Source organism: Paramisgurnus dabryanus, chromosome 9 (assembly GCF_030506205.2).
Source record: "Paramisgurnus dabryanus chromosome 9, PD_genome_1.1, whole genome shotgun sequence".
NCBI classification, from domain to species: domain Eukaryota; kingdom Metazoa; phylum Chordata; class Actinopteri; order Cypriniformes; family Cobitidae; genus Paramisgurnus; species Paramisgurnus dabryanus.
The window spans coordinates 5,308,213-5,324,589 of NC_133345.1; the positions used below are offsets into that span (position 1 = coordinate 5,308,213).

Sequence of the window (16,377 nt, forward strand, 5' to 3'; positions counted from 1 at the left end):
TTGAATGAGTATTTGAAATTCCCTCCAAAACCTCAGGGACCGCCTCTTCCTCGCTGATCGGGTTGTTTGGGGCGGCCATTTTAGCTTTCAGTATGTTGGCAAACGATTTAGGGCAATCTCTATAAAGATGGTTAAATTCCCCACAGAGATTGCACTTCCTGCCATTGGTACATTCATCAAAAACGTGACCAATTTCTCTGCACTTTCCACACACTATTTCCTGGCATGCCTCGGCGAGATGCCCATTTTGGCCACACTTGCGGCACAATTTGGGCATCCCTTGATAATGAATGTAACCTCTATTTTCGCCCAGCACAATCATGGAAGGTATTTGACTCAAGCCGTGAAACCCGCTTGGATTCTCCCATTGTTTAATGGGCACTCTCCAAGCGCAGTTCCAGATGCCGTCTTCATCTAACACCTTAACTGGCTGTCCACGAATAGAGCAATATCTAGCCAACCACACATAAATGTCCTCTCCACTCACAGTTTCATTAAACATCCTGACAATTACTACCTTAAGCGAATTATCAGTCAGTTTCTCCACTGTGAACATGGAAAAATTGGCTTTTAACGTTTCAAACCGAGACCAGAAAACGTTGAGCAGTGAAGCGCTATTAAAACTTAAATCAAATCCACGGTTTTGGGGCAAAGTCAATAAGCAGTTCACGTCAGTCACCGAGAAACCCAACACTTTTTGTACTAACTTACGTGAGAAATCAAGCCTAGACATTACCATTAACGTCCCATCGTTATTTTTATTAAACAAAAAGCGCACGCTATGGTGCCTCCGCATACCGGCCCTAGCAGCCGCCATGCTGGAGGCACCGCCAGCCAATAAATAAATAAAACCAACAATAAATATCTAAAAGATTAAACTACCAAATAAATAACTAAAAAACTACACAAAGCAATAAATAGTAAAAGCGAAAGGAATAAGAGGCACTTACCCGTAGACGCGAGTTTTTCTCCTTTTACGGCGAGATGTTATTTACCCTGAAAAAAACTGTAATTCCGTACAAACAGAAAATGATCCACAAGTATGTCCAAAATTTCCCTCCGTTGGTAAAGATTAAAGCCACTGTTTAGCAATAATCTACTTCCCAAACAGAGAAGTCGATCGCAGTCTTAGCCAAAAGGCCGAGAAGCGATACCGGAATAGACGCAGCCAAAGGGGGAGCCGGCGAAGGCGCTGGCTTTTGGGGTGGAGGCTAGCGGGCATTTAACTCTATACGTTCTCATTGTATAACCCAGAGGTAGAACGTTGAGCTAGCAGATCAGAAGTTCATGTTTTCTAAACCCATGCAGAAAACACACACACAAACTGTTGGGAAAAAGCAGTCATCGCTTAACCAAACAGAAACATGAAGTAAAGCTTCAGTTAATTTGCTTGCAGCTTGCAGATCCAATACGTCGATCGTAAAGGTAATGCCGGTAGATCGCACATACCTTAACTGTGTATGCTGCTCCACACCTCCACGAGCTTCGGGAAACAGAGCGCAAAATTGTCATTATGGTCTTGGATTAACTGTGAAACATGCTTTGCCTTTCTTCTCAAATGTGTTTTCATAAATCTTACGCTGTCCGCTGCAGCTCAGTCGTCTAACTTCTGAAATTTACCAGGATGCGCATTTTTTCCTTGATGCAGGAGCTGATCCACGCTCATGAGAGAGAGAGAGAGAGAATTTAGAATTTTCAAAAAACCTTTATTACAAATTAAAACATTTTCATAACCTCAAATCAGAAAAAACAAAGGGGAAAAAATATATATATATATATATATAGTAACGGAAATAACAAAAAATAAGCCAACATAGGAGCAAAGACCAAATCATCTTCAATAACCAGACACAGAGCTCCTCCATAATACCAAATCAATTCAAAAGAAAGAAGATCATTCATTGCTTTTAAGTATCTAAAACCAATAAGGATTCTAGATTTAACTTATTTTAAAAACTGCTAATATATCATGGCTTCCAGGTCTGTCAACGTTGCTGTGGTTTTTCGACAGCTGTAATATGAAGGGTAGAGTGAAAAAAAAATGTTTAAGTGTTTTGAACATCCCAATCTGTTTGTTTACTTAGTATTTTATTCATGTTTTCGAGTTAAAAAATAATTCTTAAATCAAGATACATTTACTTAATAAGCAAAGTGGCTTAGAATTTAAGTCTTGTTTACTGAAATAAATTCTAAAATGTAATAGGTTAAGGCTTAAAACAAGTAAAAATATCTGCCAGTGGGGTAAGAAAAATAAACCTAAATTGAGTTTATTATTGAATTAAGTTGAAACTAGACTTAAGTTTATTCATTTTGCACACCCCGCTGGCAGATATTTTTTACTTGTTTTAAATATAAACCTGTTGATTTTTATAATTTATTTCAATTATTACAAAGTATACGATCTGATTTTTTAATCGCGGTGTTTGTTTTATTCCTCGTTTCTTTTCCGTGCATTTGCTTTATTTATTTATTTTTGCTTGTTGCATTTAAATGCACGTTTGATTTGTTGCCACATTATTCTGTGTTAATGTATTTTTTAACATGTTTATAAACAAAAAGTGCGTTATTATAATTAATTATATGGCTGTGAATTCCCAGCAAACACAAAACGCTTTTATAACAATTTTCTATTACAATACATAATATCTTAAGCCACTTTGCTTACCAAGTAAATGTATCTCCATTTAAGAATTGTCAGATATTCACAAGAAAACAAGACAAAAACAGTAAGTAAGATATTCATTTACTTTTTTCTTTCAAACATGAATTTACAGACGGCTGGAAATTTTAAATAAAATAACTAGACATACCTATTCGGGTCTGCTCCCGTTTGCTGTGATGACGGGGACTTAGTCCAAAGCACATTTTGAGGAATACTTACACATTTTACTTCTTATTTCTTTGGAATTAATTATTATTTATTTTCAATTACAAAGTATGCGATCTGATTTTTTTAATCGCGGTGTTTGTTTTTTTCCTCGTTTCTTTTCCATGCATTTGCTTTATTTATTTATTTTCTGCTTGTTGCATTTAAATGCACATTTGATTTGTTGCCACATTATTCTGTGTTAATGTATTTTTTAACATGTTTATCAACAAAAAGTGCGTTATTATAATTAATTATATAGCTGTGAAATATATACAAGAATTCCCAGCAAAAACAAAACGTTTTTATAACAATTTTCTATTACAATACATAATATCTTAAGCCACTTTGCTTACCAAGTAAATGTATCTCCATTTAAGAATTGTCAGATATTCACTAGAAAACAAGACAAAAACAGTAAGTAAGATATTCATTTACTTTTTTCTTTCAAACATGAATTTACAGACGGCTGGAAATTTTTAATAAAATAACTAGACATACCTATTCGGGTCTGCTCCCGTTTGCTGTGATGACGGGGGACTTAGTCCAAAGCACATTTTGAGGAATACTTACACATTTTACTTCTTATTTCTTTGAAATTAATTATTATTTATTTTTAATTACAAAGTATGCGATCTGATTTTTTTAATCGCGGTGTGTGTTTCTTTAACTCACACAACATTCTACCAAAAAACAGCAGATCATTTTCTACTAGATAACTCCATACACTATGGATTAAAAATGTCCCGACTGCGAACCTGATAAAACCCATGTAAAAAGCAAATACAAATAAACCATTTTGATTTAGCAAAAGTTTACAAATAAATGCACTCCCTGCACACAACAAGCACGTCTAGTTACCATTCATTTTTTGCTTGATTTAAGTTATAAATTTTGGAAGGCACACGATAAAAACAAAATAAGGCTTTTAATGTATGCAGACTTCATTCTCCGTTGAGGGCTTATCAATCATAATAAACGCTGTTAACTCTTCTCATTGAATGGTCTAAATCCAATGCTGGTAAAGAAATCAAATGTGCATTTCAACGCAACAAGCAAGCCGTAAAGCAATGGATGCAGGCAAACAAACGAGGAATAGCACATACACCACGATTAGATCATCGGGTCTCATACTTTGGAATTAATAAGAAATAATTATTCAGTCTAAAGAAATAAGAAGTAAAATGTCTAAGTATTTCTCCAATTGTGCAGACTCATTACAATAAACGGGAGCAGACACGAATAGTTATGTATGTCTCGTTATTTTATTTGAAATTGACAGCTGTCTAACATATGATATATTTTGATAATACGAAATGCTAAAAAAATAATATAACACCAATCGACAATATATGTTATTGTTATTTTTACAAGTAAATTCATGTGTAGGAGAAAACAAAGCAGCTGTCAGTCCATACTATATTGAGTGGCCATCGTAGTGGTGCAACCTGAACAATGTTTTCCCTACTTCCGGTCAAAGGCGCCATTTTGTGAAATAGGCATATAGGTGACGCTGGAGCACGCGGCCATTGTCTCTGTTCAACAAAGCAAGTGTATATATACACATACGCATATTTTTCCTCAATCAATCACCGAATACAAGGTGCAATTCGATGCCAACTGGCCCTTCTCTCTGGTTTCATGTTTGTAAGGAAAATTAAGGGGGAAATTACGATAGCATTTCAGCCAAACATTCATTCGTGCCACGCTGCTTTTCTTTGAACGAAAAAAAAAACCCCTCTGCTCCCCCTACACAATTTCTTCTCCTGTTATTTTATGCTTAAAACAAGCAAATAAATCTGCCTACAGGGTAAGAAAAAATTTGTGAACTTTTCCCATAAACACTTAATTCAAGAAAAATTGTCCCACCCCACTGGCCATTTTTTATCCACAATACACATTCGATGTCTGCACGCACCATTGTCTTTGTTCAACGCAAACAATTCTGTTGCGTTTTTCTTTGAACGAAGTGCTCCGCCTAGATAATTTGACCCATATTCACATGGGTTTGTTTCTCGTTTTTTCTTTGAGAACAATCTATATAGCGCTTTCCACAATCGTTTTGGTGTTAGCTTTACGTAAAATAGAAACACAGAAAAGTACTGAGCGATGGAGAAACCACGAAGCGGAACTTATTATGGACCACGGATTGGCAAACAAACTGGCAACCACGCACAAAAGAAGCAAACTCTGGTTTTAAACTCACCTTATTTGTCCCCGGAAAACGCCAGAGTCGATGCACGGAGTGGACGGAGCAAGCCTCGCTTCCATAGCCGAAGGTCAAAAATCCATTTAAACGTGTAGTCCCCGGTGTCCACTCGATCTTACCCAAAAAGCCGAGAAGCTATACCGCAATGGCATCCGGAGAAGGCGCTGGCTGTCGGGATGGAGGTTAGCGGGTCAGAGGTCCGGCACTGAAGGTCTGCGTTCATTACTCACCGTGTGCATTTCACTCTATACTTGTAAAAAAACCATACAAATACATACAGAAACAGTTATCACTCATACAAAAAGAAACACGAAGGTAAAGCTTCAGTTAATTTGCTCGCTGAATGCTTTTTGCATGCACATACAAAACTGAACAAAACTGATATACTGAACAAAATAGGCCCCAAAATTGAGGAACACCAGTTGTTTAGTTAAACTGATTGAATAGCACTTTGCTTCCTATTTGTTAAATATGAAATGAGACAATAAATTACAAATTACATTTCAATGCCTGCAGCGTGTTCATGTCCACACCACAAATAAAACCGTGTGACCCTTTTTTTTTTTTTGGTTAAAAGTTTGAAAGTTTCGAACCTACGCAACACTCTAAAGACAAATGCTCCTAAATAGTAACAAATAAGGGTTCTTCAGCTTGTAACCATAGCAGAACCCGTTTTTTTGGTACTATATAGAACCTTTTTATACGGTTCTATAAAGAATCTTGCCTTGAAAAGTGCTCACCTCAGTGGTGCTATAAAGAACGATTAATTTATCAGCTGTCAGGAGTGACATTTTTGTTATTTATCATCTTTCTAATGTATAGCACTTGATAAGGATTAACAGTTTAAAAACAGAAATGCAAGACATCAGAAAATACATTTATTTTTTACTTTCATAACATGAGAGGTGTCATACAATAACAAATATGTGCTTTAAAATCACATTCCTAAGTTAAAAATATACATAAAAATAGATATATGGATCTTTACACAAATCACTACTCAAAGGAAATATGTTAAATAACTGCTTCAATATTAATTAACAATAACATTTGGCCAAGGCAGTCCTTGTAAATAGACATATAAATAGACAAATAAAATCATGACATATATGCCATAGAGCCTGAGATAGAGAAAAATAATAAGGAATTCTGCTTTTACTACCATCTCAGAAATATTGCCAGAATTGGAGGTTTTGTCTAAAGACAGGACTTAGAGAAACTTGTTCATGCTTTCATCACCAGCAGGGCAGATTATTGCAATGGACAATGGATTAAAAAAAGTACTGTTACTTGTTTAAAAACCACTTCATGGCTACGGGCCGAAATACATGACAGATATGCTAATCGCAGAGCCGGCCCAGCCACTAAACGACACTTGCAATTGCAAAGGGCCTCGTGGCCAGCAGAGGGCCCCCTAGCTAGGGCCATCACTTAGCTAGTGGTTGAAAAAAATCATTCATCAAAAGTAACATAAAATAAATATTCATTATTTATTATTATGGCAATGTTAAAAAGGCTGTTACTTGTTATTATAGTTATTATGAAAGTTCGCTAATAAATAAGATCTCTTTCTTGCCGAGATTGATTGACACACAACATCCAGCGCAGCAGCCAATCAGTGCCCGCGATCTATGTGCAGGCGAGCATCCCGCCCACAGAACGCAAAGTTGAGTTGAGCCAGATCACTGATACAGACGCGAACTTTTGCTGTTGCTTTAAGGACAATTTCTTTAATGCTATGTGTGTTTGTGCGTAAATGCGAAGTAAGTGGATCTTATTTGACTTCGGTAATGACCAAACCTGTGTTCTGTTTGACTTCTCTTTCTTATATTTGCCATCATAACGTGAATTGGTATATTAAGCTTAATAATTAATATTTAAACGGTTTAACGTGGTAAATTAATTCTGTTACGCTTATATTTCACGTATGCCATTGTCATTTCTACATATGTATGTCATTAGTGTAATTATATTGTTAAACGTCTGAATTTAAAGTGTTTTATGTGTAAGAGTAAACAAACTCATGCGCATATGCGTGGTGGTACATGCCCAGACAGCGAACTGTTTTTAAAACCACCTGCTGGCCTTTGCAAAAGTTTATAATGTCACTGTTCAGTCTTTAATATTTAAACTATAGCAATGCATATGACATACAGTAGTCAGCTTTGTTAGATTAATGTTATGAATGCAATGTTAATTGTTAATCTTCAATTATTAATATTATTTGCAAGTTAATTGTTATTATCCACAAACCTATGTTTGTGTCAGATTTTGCTCATCTCAAACAAGCCTATTAACTTTTGTTATGCTATTTACGTAAGGGATAATATATAGTGAGGCGAATGTTAGGTACTATTAACCTTGTTTGTGATGTTTTAGATATTATTGTTAATTTTGTTTATTTGAAAAATTTAAACATTTAAGTGTTATATTTATTATTTTATATTATATTTTATTTAAATGTTATTCTATTTACTCAATTTCATTCAAATTATATATAGGCTGTTGTTTGTGCCTCTTAAACTCTGGTGTCAATTAAAAATGTTTCTTTGATGGTCAGTGAAAAGTCTTTTTATTTAGCAAGTTCATCAGTGTGTGTTTGTTGCACTGCACTGCCATTCAGTTCAGTCAGTGGTATCATATTTTTTCCTGTTAGACATCAAACATGGAACTCAAATCAAGAACTCAAGGGGGCAGTTTCCCTGACAGGAATTAAAGTAGTCCTAGACTAAAATAAAAGTAGGCTAAGAGCTGTCCAAACTGAAAAAAGCTTGCACTGACATATCTTAAAATACACCAGTGCTCTTTGTTTTGCCTCAAAATCCACACAAATAATGTTTTTAGTAAGGCATTTTTGTTCAAATTAGTTATGTTTTCTAATTAAACTAAGGCCGAGTCCTGTCTTAAGATATTCCCTGTCCGGGACCACCCCAAGGTCTTTTATTGTCATTCTGTAGGCTACATGTTGCCACATAAGAACGAAATACGTACTCAGGACCAGCAATGTAAAAAAGATCATTAACATACAGTATACATAGAATAATTAAAACATAATTTAATAGACACATTTAAAAAAAATAACATAGTAGAGATAATATGTGCAGTATAGTCATAAGGTAGTCATTGCTTTTCTTTAGGCCTTACTTAAAACGGTCAAAGGGGCCTCCGACGAAATTTTGCTTAGGGCCCCCAAAGGTCTAGGGCCGGCTCTGGCTAATCGAATATGAAACCGATTACTCGGATCAATAGGATCAGGTCATTTAGAAAAAACAAGGGTTCACTCAAAACAAGGTGCATCAGCATTTAGTTATTATCAGCTTTCAGAAGAGATCAGATGTGCTTCAACAGTAGACACTTTTAAATCTAGATTAAAAACACATCAGTTTAACTTTGCATTTACTGAATGATTTAAAACAGTACGAATAAAACAGTACAAAAGAATAAAACAGTATGAACCTTACCTGTTATAAAGGGAATGAAGCTTACGGTATGGTGCTTACCTGCAGAAATAAATAAAGTACAATAAGAACACACAGAACTTCAATTTTTCAAAATTATTTTAACAATAAATGATGATTATTTTACTGGTTTACCTGTTTGCGATTACCACAGAATCCCGTCACCTGGCTGCGGTCTTCATTTGGTGAACGGTTCTTCACTCATAATTGACCTATACAAGAAATAGAGAAGAATAATAAGCAATTCTGCTTTTACATGTAGATGTGTGCCCCAAGAACACAGACACACCGGCTCCAAAAAGTTTAAACAGTACACATTTCTGTTATTTTAATGTGGCAAATGTGTCAGCTTTAAAAGAAGCATACATTACCTTTTAAAGAGGATGCGCACTGCGTGAAATACCTTTACTCCCAGCATAAGCAAGCAATTTTCAAAATGCTTTTAAAAGTAATGGTGATTATTTTACTTGTTTAACTGTTTGTGATTACCATGGAATCATGTCACCATCATTTTTAAGCTTGTAAAGCAAATAATGAAATATTGACTTAGTAGGAAAAAATATTTTGGAAGTATCGTGATAAATGATGAAGAAAATATTTTGCAAAGTAATGGTTAGCACACGGTTGATGGTACCTAATAAATTCCATCATATTTTTTTTATTCCTACTATGGAAGTCAATGGTGACTATCTGCTGTGGGTTTACCATCATTCCTCAAAATACCTTCTTTTGTGTTACTCAGAAAAAAACTAATCCTCGTGTTGTTGTAAGCCTGTATGCATGAGTAAATGATGACAGAATTATCATCATAAATTGAAATATCCCTTTAAACTGTATTCCCCCCCCCTTAAACCTAAACTTATTTTCTTACAGCAAGTCATTTAGGTAATCAAGAAAATACTTTACCCGTTGTCTTTGTGAGTTAAAGAAATACAGCTACGCTTCCAGGTCTGTCGACGTTGCTGTGGTTTTTCGACAGCTGTAGTATGAAGGGTAGCGAATGAATGAATACATTGCAAAAAATCATTTCTTACTTGTTATTTCGAACTGTTTTCACTGTACAAATATCTAGAAAGTCTTAAAATAAGATGCATTTTTTGATGAGCAAAATGCCCAAAGAAAATAAGCCTAGCCTTTAGGGAGAAAAAAACTCAAAATTTAAGCGAATTTGGGCTTAAAACAAGCAAATAAATCTGCCAAAGGGGTAAGAAACAAATCTAGATATAAACACTTAATTCAAGAAAAATTGTCGTAGCCCATTGGCAGATTTGTTGGCTTGTTTAATGTTCATGGATGTACAATATTTCAATTTGTCTTGTATTTATTAGCATTTTGTATTGCCCAACGCTGTCTATGTTGTTTAACTGTTGTCATTTTCTTATAAAAGCCTTTATAATTTATTAGTTTGGATGATTGCCATTCCCGAGAACCTCTTATATTGGAAGGAAAAGAATCATCTAAGCATTATTTTGTTGACTGTCTCTTAGACATGTAGCCGTTTGATTGTGGTTCTATTTAATGGCTAGTCTATTCTTTTGGAATGGTCTATTAGATTTTCACTGACAGCCCAAATTAAGCCTTGTTTTAGCCTAGACACATATTCGCTGTCTATTAGAAATTATGTAGTCGTTAAATAGCCGCTTTTTTGATGACTAATGTATTCTTGGGCCGTGGTTAGACGTCTCTTGGACAAAAGAATCTATTTTTAACACAAAGGTCAGGGGAGAGCGCGAACGCAGTCCCCCACTATCAGAAATGTTGCAGTCGAGATTCCCACATTTGGGGAATTCGCAAAGGGTCAGCACAACCGGAGTGCAATGGCTGAGCCTCGCCCTGGGTGAACCACCTTCATGATCATGGTGTCTCCCCTGCCAGGTAAGTATGAGCGACACCCTTTGAGGCCAGACGGCCGCATCTTCCTGTGACCGATCACATCGACGGCGCCCCCGAAGGCCATCCGACTAACATTTCATTACTGTGTGTGACCAGGTGGAAAGCGCACGAAGCCACGTCTGAGACCAAACATTCTTCGAGATCTACCCTATTTTTATTCCGTTTCCAGCCCGGTTGAACCGTGTAGAGTGAAATATGTGAAACAATTTAAATCAAATGGATTTAAATTGCGCATTCAAATATATGGTTTCGTTATTACAAAGTAACTTTACGTGGAATAGAAACAAAGAAATGTACAGAGCAATCAAGAAACAACGAAAGCATAGCAATTTTAGAACGTGGATAAATAAAAACACAGAGCTCAATGACTTACCCGTTGTCGTTGTGAGTTAAACAAGTACAGCTATGCCTCCAGGTCTGTCGACGTTGCTGTGGTTTTTCGACAGCTGTAGTATGAAGGGTAGTGAAAAAAAGTTTTCAGGTGTTTTTAACATTCCAATCGGCCTCTTTCGCTTTTGTTGCACCTTCAGCTGTGTCGAGGATGTTTAATTCGTCCTCGGATCACCACCACAAACTTGTAAAGAAAATAATTAAATACATTACAAAAACATTTCTTTGTCAGCGTGTTCATTTCCACGCAAGCTTTTCGTTAAACCAATAAAGCCAACGAAAACACAGCAATTTTAAAACACACGGATTAGAAAAAACACCGTCATTCACGCACAGAAGAAGCAAATTCTTTTTTTATACTTGACTTATTTGTCCCCGAGAAGGGGAGCGCACCATTCATGGAAACACTGCAATACCATGTTGATGCATGGAGTGGAAGGAGCAAGCTCCGCTTCCATTTCCGAAGGTCAAAAATCCATTTAACATATAGTCCCCGGATAGGAGACGTATCAGACATTAAACTGATAAGAACAGATACTACACTTGATCTTAGCCAAAAGGCCGAGAAGCGATACCGGAATAGACGCAGCCAAAGGGGGAGCCGGCGAAGGCGCTGGCTTTTGGGGTGGAGGCTAGCGGGCATTTAACTCTATACGTTCTCATTGTATAACCCAGAGGTAGAACGTTGAGCTAGCAGATCAGAAGTTCATGTTTTCTAAACCCATGCAGAAAACACACACAAACTGTTGGGAAAAAGCAGTCATCGCTTAACCAAACAGAAACATGAAGTAAAGCTTCAGTTAATTTGCTTGCAGCTTGCAGATCCAATAAGTCGATCGTAAAGGTAATGCCGGTAGATCGCACATACCTTAACTGTGTATGGTGCTCCACGCCTCCACGAGCTTCGGGAAACAGAGCGCAAAATTGTCATTATGGTCTTGGATTAACTGTGAAACATGATTTGCCTTTCTTCTCAAATGTGTTTTCATAAATCTTACGCTGTCCGCTCTAGCTCAGTCGTCTAACTTCTGAAATTTACCAGGATGCGCATTTTTTCCTTGATGCAGGAACTGATCCACGCTCATGAGAGAGAGAGAGAGAGAGAGAGAGAGAGAGAGAGAGAGAGAGAGAGAGAGAGAGAGAGAGAGAGAGAGAGAGAGAATTTAGAATTTTCAAAAAACCTTTATTACAAATGAAAACATTTTCATAACCTCAAATCAGAAAAAACAAAGGGGAAAAAAATATATATATATAGTAACGGAAATAACAAAAAATAAGCCAACATAGGAGCAAAGACCAAATCATCTTCAATAACCAGACACAGAGCTCCTCCATAATACCAAATCAATTCAAAAGAAAGAAGATCATTCATTGCTTTTAAGTATCTAAAACCAATAAGGATTCTAGATTTAACTTATTTTAAAAACTGCTAATATATCATGGCTTCCAGGTCTGTCAACGTTGCTGTGGTTTTTCGACAGCTGTAATATGAAGGGTAGAGTGAAAAAAAAATGTTTAAGTGTTTTGAACATCCCAATCTGTTTGTTTACTTAGTATTTTATTCATGTTTTCGAGTTAAAAAATAATTCTTAAATCAAGATACATTTACTTAATAAGCAAAGTGGCTTAGAATTTAAGTCTTGTTTACTGAAATAAATTCTAAAATGTAATAGGTTAAGGCTTAAAACAAGTAAAAATATCTGCCAGTGGGGTAAGAAAAATAAACCTAAATTGAGTTTATTATTGAATTAAGTTGAAACTAGAATTAAGTTTATTTTTCTTATCCCGCTGGCAGATATTTTTTACTTGTTTTAAATATAAACCTGTTGATTTTTATAATTTATTTCAATTATTACAAAGTATACGATCTGATTTTTTAATCGCGGTGTTTGTTTTATTCCTCGTTTCTTTTCCGTGCATTTGCTTTATTTATTTATTTTTGCTTGTTGCATTTAAATGCACGTTTGATTTGTTGCCACATTATTCTGTGTTAATGTATTTTTTAACATGTTTATAAACAAAAAGTGCGTTATTATAATTAATTATATGGCTGTGAATTCCCAGCAAACACAAAACGCTTTTATAACAATTTTCTATTACAATACATAATATCTTAAGCCACTTTGCTTACCAAGTAAATGTATCTCCATTTAAGAATTGTCAGATATTCACAAGAAAACAAGACAAAAACAGTAAGTAAGATATTCATTTACTTTTTTCTTTCAAACATGAATTTACAGACGGCTGGAAATTTTAAATAAAATAACTAGACATACCTATTCGGGTCTGCTCCCGTTTGCTGTGATGACGGGGACTTAGTCCAAAGCACATTTTGAGGAATACTTACACATTTTACTTCTTATTTCTTTGGAATTAATTATTATTTATTTTCAATTACAAAGTATGCGATCTGATTTTTTTTAATTGCGGTGTTTGTTTTATTCCTCGTTTCTTTTCCATGCATTTGCTTTATTTATTTATTTTCTGCTTGTTGCATTTAAATGCACATTTGATTTGTTGCCACATTATTCTGTGTTAATGTATTTTTTAACATGTTTATCAACAAAAAGTGCGTTATTATAATTAATTATATAGCTGTGAAATATATACAAGAATTCCCAGCAAAAACAAAACGTTTTTATAACAATTTTCTATTACAATACATAATATCTTAAGCCACTTTGCTTACCAAGTAAATGTATCTCCATTTAAGAATTGTCAGATATTCACTAGAAAACAAGACAAAAACAGTAAGTAAGATATTCATTTACTTTTTTCTTTCAAACATGAATTTACAGACGGCTGGGAATTTTTAATAAAATAACTAGACATACCTATTCGGGTCTGCTCCGATTTGCTGTGATGACGGGGGACTTAGTCCAAAGCACATTTTGAGGAATACTTACACATTTTACTTCTTATTTCTTTGAAATTAATTATTATTTATTTTCAATTACAAAGTATGCGATCTGATTTTTTTAATCGCGGTGTGTGTTTTATTCCTCGTTTCTTTAGCTCACACAACATTCTACCAAAAAACAGCAGATCATTTTCTACTAGATAACTCCATACACTATGGATTAAAAATGTCCCGACTGCGAACCTGATAAAACCCAGGTAAAAAGCAAATACAAATAAACCATTTTGATTTAGCAAAAGTTTACAAATAAATGCACTCCCTGCACACAACAAGCACGTGTAGTTACTTGTGTATTTTGGAAGGCACACGATAAAAACAAAATAAGGCTTTTAATGTATGCAGACTTCATTCTCCGTTGAGGGCTTATCAATCATAATAAACGCTGTTAACTCTTCTCATTGAATGGTCTAAATCCAATGCTGGTAAAGAAATCAAATGTGCATTTCAACGCAACAAGCAAGCCGTAAAGCAATGGATGCAGGCAAACAAACGAGGAATAGCACATACACCACGATTAGATCATCGGGTCTCATACTTTGGAATTAATAAGAAATAATTATTCAGTCTAAAGAAATAAGAAGTAAAATGTCTAAGTATTTCTCCAAATGTGCAGACTCATTACAATAAACGGGAGCAGACACGAATAGTTATGTATGTCTCGTTATTTTATTTAAAATTGACAGCTGTCTAACATATGATATATTTTGATAATACGAAATGCTAAGAAAATAATATAACACCAATCGATAATATATGTTATTGTTATTTTTACAAGTAAATTCATGTGTAGGAGAAAACAAAGCAGCTGTCAGTCCATACTATATTGAGTGGCCATCGTAGTGGTGCAACCTGAACGATGTTTTCCCTACTTCCGGTCAAAGGCGCCATTTTGTGAAATAGGCATATAGGTGACGCTGGAGCACGCGGCCATTGTCTCTGTTCAACAAAGCAAGTGTATATATACACATACGCATATTTTTCCTCAATCAATCACCGAATACAAGGTGCAATTCGATGCCAACTGGCCCTTCTCTCTGGTTTCATGTTTGTAAGGAAAATTAAGGGGGAAATTACGATAGCATTTCAGCCAAACATTCATTCGTGCCACGCTGCTTTTCTTTGAACGAAAAAAAACCCCTCTGCTCCCCCTACACAATTTCTTCTCCTGTTATTTTATGCTTAAAACAAGCAAATAAATCTGCCTACAGGGTAAGAAAACATTTGTGAACTTTTCCCATAAACACTTAATTCAAGAAAAATTGTCCCACGCCACTGGCCATTTTTTATCCACAATACACATTCGATGTCTGCACGCACCATTGTCTTTGTTCAACGCAAACAATTCTGTTGCGTTTTTCTTTGAACGAAGTGCTCCGCCTAGATAATTTGACCCATATTCAAATGGGTTTGTTTCTCGTTTTTTCTTTGAGAACAATCTATTCAGCGCTTTCCACAATCGTTTTGGTGTTAGCTTTACGTAAAATAGAAACACAGAAAAGTACTGAGCGATGGAGAAACCACGAAGCGGAACTTATTATGGACCACAGATTGGCAAACAAACTGGCAACCACGCACAAAAGAAGCAAACTCTGGTTTTAAACTCACCTTATTTGTCCCCGGAAAGCGCCAGAGTCGATGCACGGAGTGGACGGAGCAAGCCTCGCTTCCATAGCCGAAGGTCAAAAATCCATTTAAACGTGTAGTCCCCGGTGTCCACTCGATCTTACCCAAAAAGCCGAGGAGCGATACCGCAATGGCATCCGGAGAAGGCGCTGGCTGTCGGGATGGAGGTTAGCGGGTCAGAGGTCCGGCACTGAAGGTCTGCGTTCATTACTCACCGTGTGCATTTCACTCTATACTTGTAAAAAAACCATACAAATACATACAGAAACAGTTATCACTCATACAAAAAGAAACACGAAGGTAAAGCTTCAGTTAATTTGCTCGCTGAATGCTTTTTGCATGCACATACAAAACTGAACAAAACTGATATACTGAACAAAATAGGCCCCAAAATTGAGGAACACCAGTTGTTTAGTTAAACTGATTGAATAGCACTTTGCTTCCTATTTGTTAAATATGAAATGAGACAATAAATTACAAATTACATTTCAATGCCTGCAGCGTGTTCATGTCCACACCACAAATAAAACCGTGTGACCCTTTTTTTTTGGTTTAAAGTTTGAAAGTTTCGAACCTACGCAACACTCTAAAGACAAATGCTCCTAAATAGTACCAAATAAGGGTTCTTCAGCTTGTTACCATAGCAGAACCGGGTTTTTTTTGGTACTATATAGAACCTTTTTATACGGTTCTATAAAGAATCTTGCCTTGAAAAATGCTCACCTCAGTGGTGCTATAAAGAACGATTAATTTATCAGCTGTCAGGAGTGACATTTTTGTTATTTATCCACTTTCTAATGTATAGCACTTGATAAGGATTAACAGTTTAAAAACAGAAATGCAAGACATCAGAAAATACATTTATTTTTTACTTTCATAACATGAGATGTGTCATACAATAACAAATATGTGCTTTAAAATCACATTCCTAAGTTAAAAATATACATAAAAATAAATATATGGATCATTACACAAATCACTACTCAAAGGAAATATGTTAAATAACTGCTTCAATATT

General features: G+C 35.6%; 2 non-coding genes across 2 annotated transcripts; both read right to left on the minus strand.

Annotated features, from left to right (window-relative positions):
* Positions 1–10,251: 10,251 nt before the first annotated feature.
* LOC135726984 (U1 spliceosomal RNA) lies at positions 10,252–10,416 on the minus strand. Its single transcript, XR_010525071.1, has one exon. It is a non-coding gene; the product is annotated as a U1 spliceosomal RNA (small nuclear RNA).
* A 782-nt stretch (positions 10,417–11,198) lies between these two features.
* On the minus strand, positions 11,199–11,389 carry LOC135727030 (U2 spliceosomal RNA). Its single transcript, XR_010525113.1, has one exon. It is a non-coding gene; the product is annotated as a U2 spliceosomal RNA (small nuclear RNA).
* Positions 11,390–16,377: the final 4,988 nt, after the last annotated feature.